Source organism: Ranitomeya variabilis, chromosome 4, assembly GCF_051348905.1.
Source record: "Ranitomeya variabilis isolate aRanVar5 chromosome 4, aRanVar5.hap1, whole genome shotgun sequence".
Lineage (NCBI taxonomy): Eukaryota > Metazoa > Chordata > Amphibia > Anura > Dendrobatidae > Ranitomeya > Ranitomeya variabilis.
The window spans coordinates 153029449-153036571 of NC_135235.1; positions in this window are offsets into that span (position 1 = coordinate 153029449).

Here is a 7123-nt window from a genome sequence, read left to right on the forward strand (position 1 = left end):
TATGTCTGTCACTGACCGTGGCCCCATCCACGTGAGGTACTCCTGACTAGAGTTGAACGAATTTGCTTGGGTCTCTTATAGTGCTTACAGAATAAGCTGTAGAAGGAACCCGGCTTCCTGGATCAGGCTGGCCGATCAGCTGGTCAGCTCTGCAGCTGCTTGTGGCATGGTTGTGTCACAGTTAAAACACATGTGTGGCACCCCCAGAAGTTCAGGTACCACAGTACTGCTGCCTTCCTCTCGGGAGGGTAGTGCTATGCCTGGAAACAAGAGGGATCTCTTTGGCAGGTAACCACACACACACCTTCTGAATCCAGGCCAGGAGGGGGAGCTCAAAACACGGTTTTAGGGCAGCTTCCCTGACTAAGGATCCTGGTCTGGAGGAGGCGTCACAGTTGGTCCGGAGAGTTCAGTTCAGTCTGGAGCAGACAGGAAAGGAGCAGAAGAGAGATTGAGGGCTCAAGGAGGTGACGATTAGGCTCTTAAGAGCCAGAGCGCTTAGCTCGGGCATCAGGAGCCCGAGGTTGTGGATAGCTGTTAGGTCCACAGCAGAGCCGGACGGCATAGGACTATCAGTATACTGCTGATACCATACCTGAAGCAAAGCAGCAGATAGAGCCTGGAGTCACCATGTAAGAGACCACCAAGAGTACTTCTCAAGCTACCTGCTGTGCAGGTTCTGTCCCAGGACAGGAGAGAGGAAGGAGTACTCTGCCAGAAAACCACAAGTAGCAAGGTACGAGAAACCTAGCGCATAGAGGAAGGCTCCTGACCTGCCAAGGGGACTTCTTGTTTCCGGTCTGCCTGGACTGCTGTACCTGTTGCCGGTACCCTGGACAGAGGCAAACCAGGTAAAGACTGCAACCCTGAGTTATTTACCAGCAACACATCAACCTTGCCATATACCTGGAGACCCTGCTTCACCTGTGGGGATTGTCACCAGCCACCATACCATCACCCCAGAGGACCCCTTTAAGTGGCGTCGGTCCCTACTGACCGAGGACCACAGGTGGCGTCATGAAAATAAACTTTCACAATACCCCTTAAAAGACCGTTCCCCTTTAATTGAGTCCCAAGGCCACGGGCCGGGTCGCAGCCACCGTGACATTCCCTTTGAGAGCAACCGGTACCGAGTACCCCACTGCCCTAGTGGGCGACTCATTCTTTGGCGTCACAAACAGGATTTCGTGCCCTGGCATCGCCACGCACTGTGTGCCAGAGACTGTCGCTGTTTGCAAACCGCCATTGCCGCGCCGCGTGGAGCGCGAGGGGAAAAAGGAGGCGTACCTTCGTGGGCGGAGCCGGCCAAAAAGAACGCAAAGAAGGAAAAACGGGTGCCGCTCTGCTAGAGGAACACCGCAAGTGACGACGCTGTGCAGCAGAGCCGGAAGTGGAGACGCCGTACAGGGGCCCTGGACGGAGGACCGTGAAAAGTGCCCGACTGAATGAGAGGAACTGCTGCAGACTGTGCATCGGAAGAACCACTACATACTCCGGAGGAGAGACACCGGCCTCTACCAGGTTAGCACGGGGGAGAAGCTATGTCCGACCCGGGAGGAGAATTGGCGGCGGTCGCAGCCGCAGGCCCCATGGTACCCCCAGGCCCCGCAGCGGACACAGCCACAGGCCCTATACTACCACCAGGCCCGCAGTGCCCGCAGCTCCTACAAGCCAGGCGGACCCTGCCACAGCTACAGCGCCCATAATGCCGCTGTCCATGCCATATATTCCTGGAGCAGCCTGGCTTCCACAGTATTCCGGGGAGCCCCATACATTAAGTGACTTTAAGGAAAGGCTCTGTAGCCTATTTCAGGTATATCCCCTGACCGAGCATCAAAAGGTTAACATCTTAACTGGCCAACTGATTGGCGCAGCCCTAAGAGAGGTTAAATCCTGGCCAGATGTGGAAAAAGGAACTGTGCAGCAGATATTTGCCACACTAAATATCACCTTTGACACCCGCACCGCTGCAGAAATCAAAATGAAGTTTTTCGGGTGCAAGCAAAAAACAGGATGGCATACAGGACTATGCCTTTAATCTGCAAGAGGCACTGTGGGTCATCAAACAAGTTGACCCTAACAGCGTACAGCACGGGGAAAATCTCTTAAAGGAATAGTTCATTGAGGGACTCCTGTCCAGCACCCACAGGACACAGCTGCGGATCCTGGCATTGCAAAACCCTCACCTGGACTTTGCACAATTTAAAGACGGCCATCCGGGTGCTGCATGAACCTCAGCCCAGCTGCACCGTGCCCTCTAGGCGTCTAGCCCTCACGTACCACCAGGAGGTGGCATATCCTCAGGTCCCCGTTGAGGCCTATGCACAGATCCTAGATGATGACCCCTCCGCAGGACTGCGCCTCAAGGAACTGACTAAAAGCGTAGCTGCACTTGCCCGGACTGTGAAGTCCATTCAAGTGCTCCCAAAGGAGAAGATCCAGCTGGCCTCCAGTCCAGGAGGATGCAGGACCGAGGACCTGCCCGAGAACAAGAAGTAAAAAAAATGTTATTAATGTAAATATGCTCCTGTAACGTTCAAGCCTAATTACCTCCCATAAAGGGAAGCCAAAGTTTTACCTGTTACATGCATTTTAAAAAATTTTGTATGTCTTTTATCTAACCTGTAACTTGTTTTCTTTTCCCAGTCCAGGAGTACTGGATTTAATGGGGGGGGGGAGTGTGATGCCCCAGGGTCCTGGTTGTCACAGTGGCATTGCTTTCCTCACGGGGAGAGTGATGTCACGCTTGGAAGTGATGGAAAATTCCTTTTGATAGGTAGTTAGCACATACAACACCATTCTGACTCCAGGCCAGAGGGGGGAGCTCTACACCGGACTTCAGGGGAGCTTCTCTCTCTGGTTGAGAGGAGGAGTTAGTTGCTAGTTAGGAAGATTTAGAAAGTTGGTGCCAGACAGCAGACTGTAGCAGTCTGAGGCAGAAGGACAGGTAAGGGGCCATACAGTCTGAGGTGCTATAGCTCCTAGATAGCGAGATACAGAAGGAAGAACGGCCTTTAGCTAACATGCCGGAGAGAGAAACACAGGAGAGTGACAACTAGGGAGAATAGCTGCGACTGGGCTACTTCCCTGACAGAGCGCAGATACCGGTAATCGGAAGACCGAGGTTGTGTCATACTCTAGGAGGCACAGCAGAAACCAGTAGGACAGCTAGACTACACGTAACCTGTCTGCCCTAATGCTCAGGAGACACAGTGACACATAGAGCCCGGGTCATGATAGAGACTCTGTAAAAAGGCTCGAGTCACCTGTCATACGGGTTTGTGTCCCACTTCACTAAAGGACAGAGATAACTAAGAGGACCTTGCTAAGAGGCCATAGGCAGTAAGGGACTACAACAACAAAGTGCTAGAAGGAAGGCTTTTATCTCAACCTGGTAAAGCTGGACTCTGAACTCGCTTCCAAGCCGGCCAGACCCTGCCTGTACCTGTGATCTGGACTGTGGCTGCCCACTACCATCAGTAAACCAGGTAAAAAGACTGCAAACTTGTGTCCTTCGTTCTTTAACTGCACCACTCACCATCTTCCATCTATTCACCGGGAGCCCTGGGGACCTACTTCACCTGTGGGAAGTTATACCATCTGGCTGCCATAACATCACCCCAGAGGACACCTCTGACCGAATACTACAGGTGGCGTCACAAACTTTCTTTACTTCAAAAACCCCTTTAAAAAGACTTTCCTTTTAACATGGGCGACCAGCCTCCTCCCTCTATGTCACCCCTGACTTCACCCCCTCCCCTGTATCACCCCTGACTGAGCCCTCTCCCACTATATGACCCCTGACTGCACCCCTTCCCCTGTATCACCCCTGCTGAATCCCCTCACCCCGGAATCACACTGAGCCCCTGTATTACCCCTGACTGTCCCACCTCCCTCTATATGACCCCTGACTTCACCCCCTCTCCGGCGTCACCCCTGCTGAATCCCCTCGCCCCGGAATCACCCTGAGTCCCTCTACCCCTGTATTACCCCTGACTGCACCCCCTCCTCCTGTATCACCCCTGACTGTGCCACATCCCTGTGTATCACCCCTGACTGTACCCCCCTATATCACCCTGATATACTGCCCTCTTCCTGTATCACCCCTGGCTGACTGTCCCCTCCCCCTGTATCACCCTGGCTGCGCCACCTCCTTCTGTATCACCCTGACTGTGCCTCCTCCCCCTTTATCACCGACTGCACCACCTCCCCTTGTATCACCCCTGACTGTGTCCCCTCCCCTGTATCACCCTTATTGTGACCCCTCCTCCTGTATCACCCCTGTCTGACTCTGTCCACTCCCCCTATATCACCCTGACTGCACCACCCACCTCCTTCTGTATCACCCTGACTGCACCACCTCCCCCTGTATCACCCCTCACTGAGCCCCTCCCCCTTTATCACCCATGACTGACTGAGCCCCTCTCCCCCTGTATTACCCATGACTGACTGCATCACCTCCCCCTGTATCACCCCTAATTGAGCCCCGCTCCCCCGTATCACCCCTGACTGAGCCCCTCTCCCCCTGTATCACCCCTGACTGACTGAGCCCCCTTCCCCTGTATCACCCCTGACTGACTGAGCCCCCTCCACCTGTATCACCCATGACTGACTGAGCCCCTCTCCCCTGTATTACCCATGACTGACTGACTGCATCACCTCCCCCTGTATCACCCCTAATTGAGCCCCGCTCCCCCGTATCACCCCTGACTGACTGAGCCCCTCTCCCCCTGTATCACCCCTGACTGATTGAGCCCCTCTCCCCCTTTATCACCTCTGACTAAAACTTTTCTTCCGCTACTACTAACAAAATGAGGTCCTTCATAAAACATGACCTTATAGGTGGCAGAGAGATTTTTGTGAAAAGTGTATGGAGGGATGTGAGGGAAAACTCATTTGATATTACTCCAACGTCATACATAAGTAATTTAGGAGCCCCACCACTTTAAGAGGGGACATTCACATAATGTATTTGCTGCAGAAATCAAACAGAAAATTAACAGCGGAAATATTCCATGCAGATATTGCTGCGTTTACTATTATGTAATGTCAAACCTTTACCACTGACCTGATCCTTTGTATTGCAAAGGATGAAATTGGTGGTGAATATGTTAAATCTGCATCTGTCAATTCCCTCCGTGGATTTTCTCAAGATGAGATGTCATAAAATTCCCTCCACTACACTGGTGCTATAACACATTAGCCTAGTGGTTAATAAACACCAGGGGACATTTATCATTGAGTTTGAACCAAACTGTGGGCGCCAACCCCTGCTATATCATTAAGACATGTACTACCTTATGTTATGCCCTGATATTAACATGTTATATCTCACAATTGGTGGACTTGTGTATAATTCTATATAGCTACATAGAGGGCCCCAAGAATGATTTTCTCTGGTGGGCCCAAGGTGCTCCAGTCCGACGCTGCTAGAGGGGTCCCCACGCCATATTTTTTTAATTATTTAAATAAATTTTAAAAATTGTGGTGTGGTCCCCCCTGTTTTTGACAACCAGCCTTGCTAAAGCAGATAGCTGGGGGCTGGTATTCTCAGGCTGGTAAGGGGCCATGGAGAGTTTTTTCTCACAGTGTTCGCGGGGATGTCACCAGGTCACGGCAGTTCAGCCTGGCAGAGGTTGCAGCCTCAGTGACTGGAGGTAACCTCGATGACGTCACTGCTGGTCAGTGACGCCGAGCTCGCAGCAATTCATTCAACAGTGGTTCTGAGCCTGGACGGTCGCATCTTGGCACCATCCAGGTTGGAAGCTGTTTATCCCCCCAGACATGGATTACGGCGTGGGACAACGACAGACAGGTGAGGGATATTTTTTTTTTTTTGGCTTATTACAGGAGAACAAGGGCTTCAGTGGAATAGGCATTAAAGGGAACCTGTCACCCCCCCCAGGCCTATTAAGGTAAAAGAGCCACCTTCTGCAGCACTAAGGCTGCATTCTGTGAAGGTGGCTCTTATGTTTTTGATCCCTAATAATGCTGAAATATTCACTTTTATAAATTGCGCGCCATACCTGTATTGAGTCCGGGGGGTACGTTTTCTTCCCCTGACTCAGCCGTCTCGCACCCGTCCATCATCCCCTCAGTGCACCAGGCGCCGCCTCTTCTGTTTCCTCACGTCACCGGCGCCTGTGCTGTGCTCTCATTCTTCCGGCATGCGCCGTGCGCGCTGCCCTAGAACACACATCAGCTGATGTACTGATATCGCGCCTGCGTATAGCGGAGGCCCGAGATCCCGCCCCGCAGTGTGTTATGACTTATTCACACTGCAGGGCTGGGAATCTCGGGCATGCGCAGTTAGTCTCTGCGGCTGTCCCCATCTCTCTCCGCCTCTTTCCTGCAGCATTATACGACTCGTCTGCAGCATCAGAGTTATCACAAGCTGAATGATGGTGTGTGGGTCTGTGTGTGTGTGTAGGTTGGGCATAAGGCAAAGATGGGGGTGATGGGGACAGCCGCAGATACTAACTGCACATGCGCCAGATTCCCAGCTCTGCAGTGTCAATAAATCTTAACACTGTGGGACAGGATCTCGGGCATCTGCTACACGCAGGCGCGATATCAGTATATCAGCTGATGTGAGTTCCGGGGCAGCACACAATGGCGCATGCCTGAAAAATGAGAGCACAGCGCCGGTGACATGAGGAAACAGGACGCTGCGCAAGGCTTTCAGCGTTATTAGGGATCAAAAACATAAGAGCCACCTTCACTGAATGCAGCCTTAGTGCTGCAGAAGGTGGCTCTTTTACCTTAATAGGCCCTGGGGGGTGACAGGTTCCTTTTAAGCGAGTATAACTGTGTTTATTATTTTTAAATGAAAAAGTAAAACTGTTTAGACTTATTTCTAATAAAGGACTTTAATCTGGCTGTGTATTTACCATATAGCTATAGGATAAGTAATGGATAGATGCCTCATAGGCACTTCTTCATTAGTAATTATTATTTATTATTATAGTGCCATTTATTTCATGACGCTTTACATATAAAATCCGTGGGCTTGATGTCACCTGACAATACAAAGGTGACATCAACCCCACAAATATTAACCCCACTTGCCACCGCTCTCAGTGGGAAGAGCCGGGCAAAGCACCAGAATTGGTGCATCTAATGT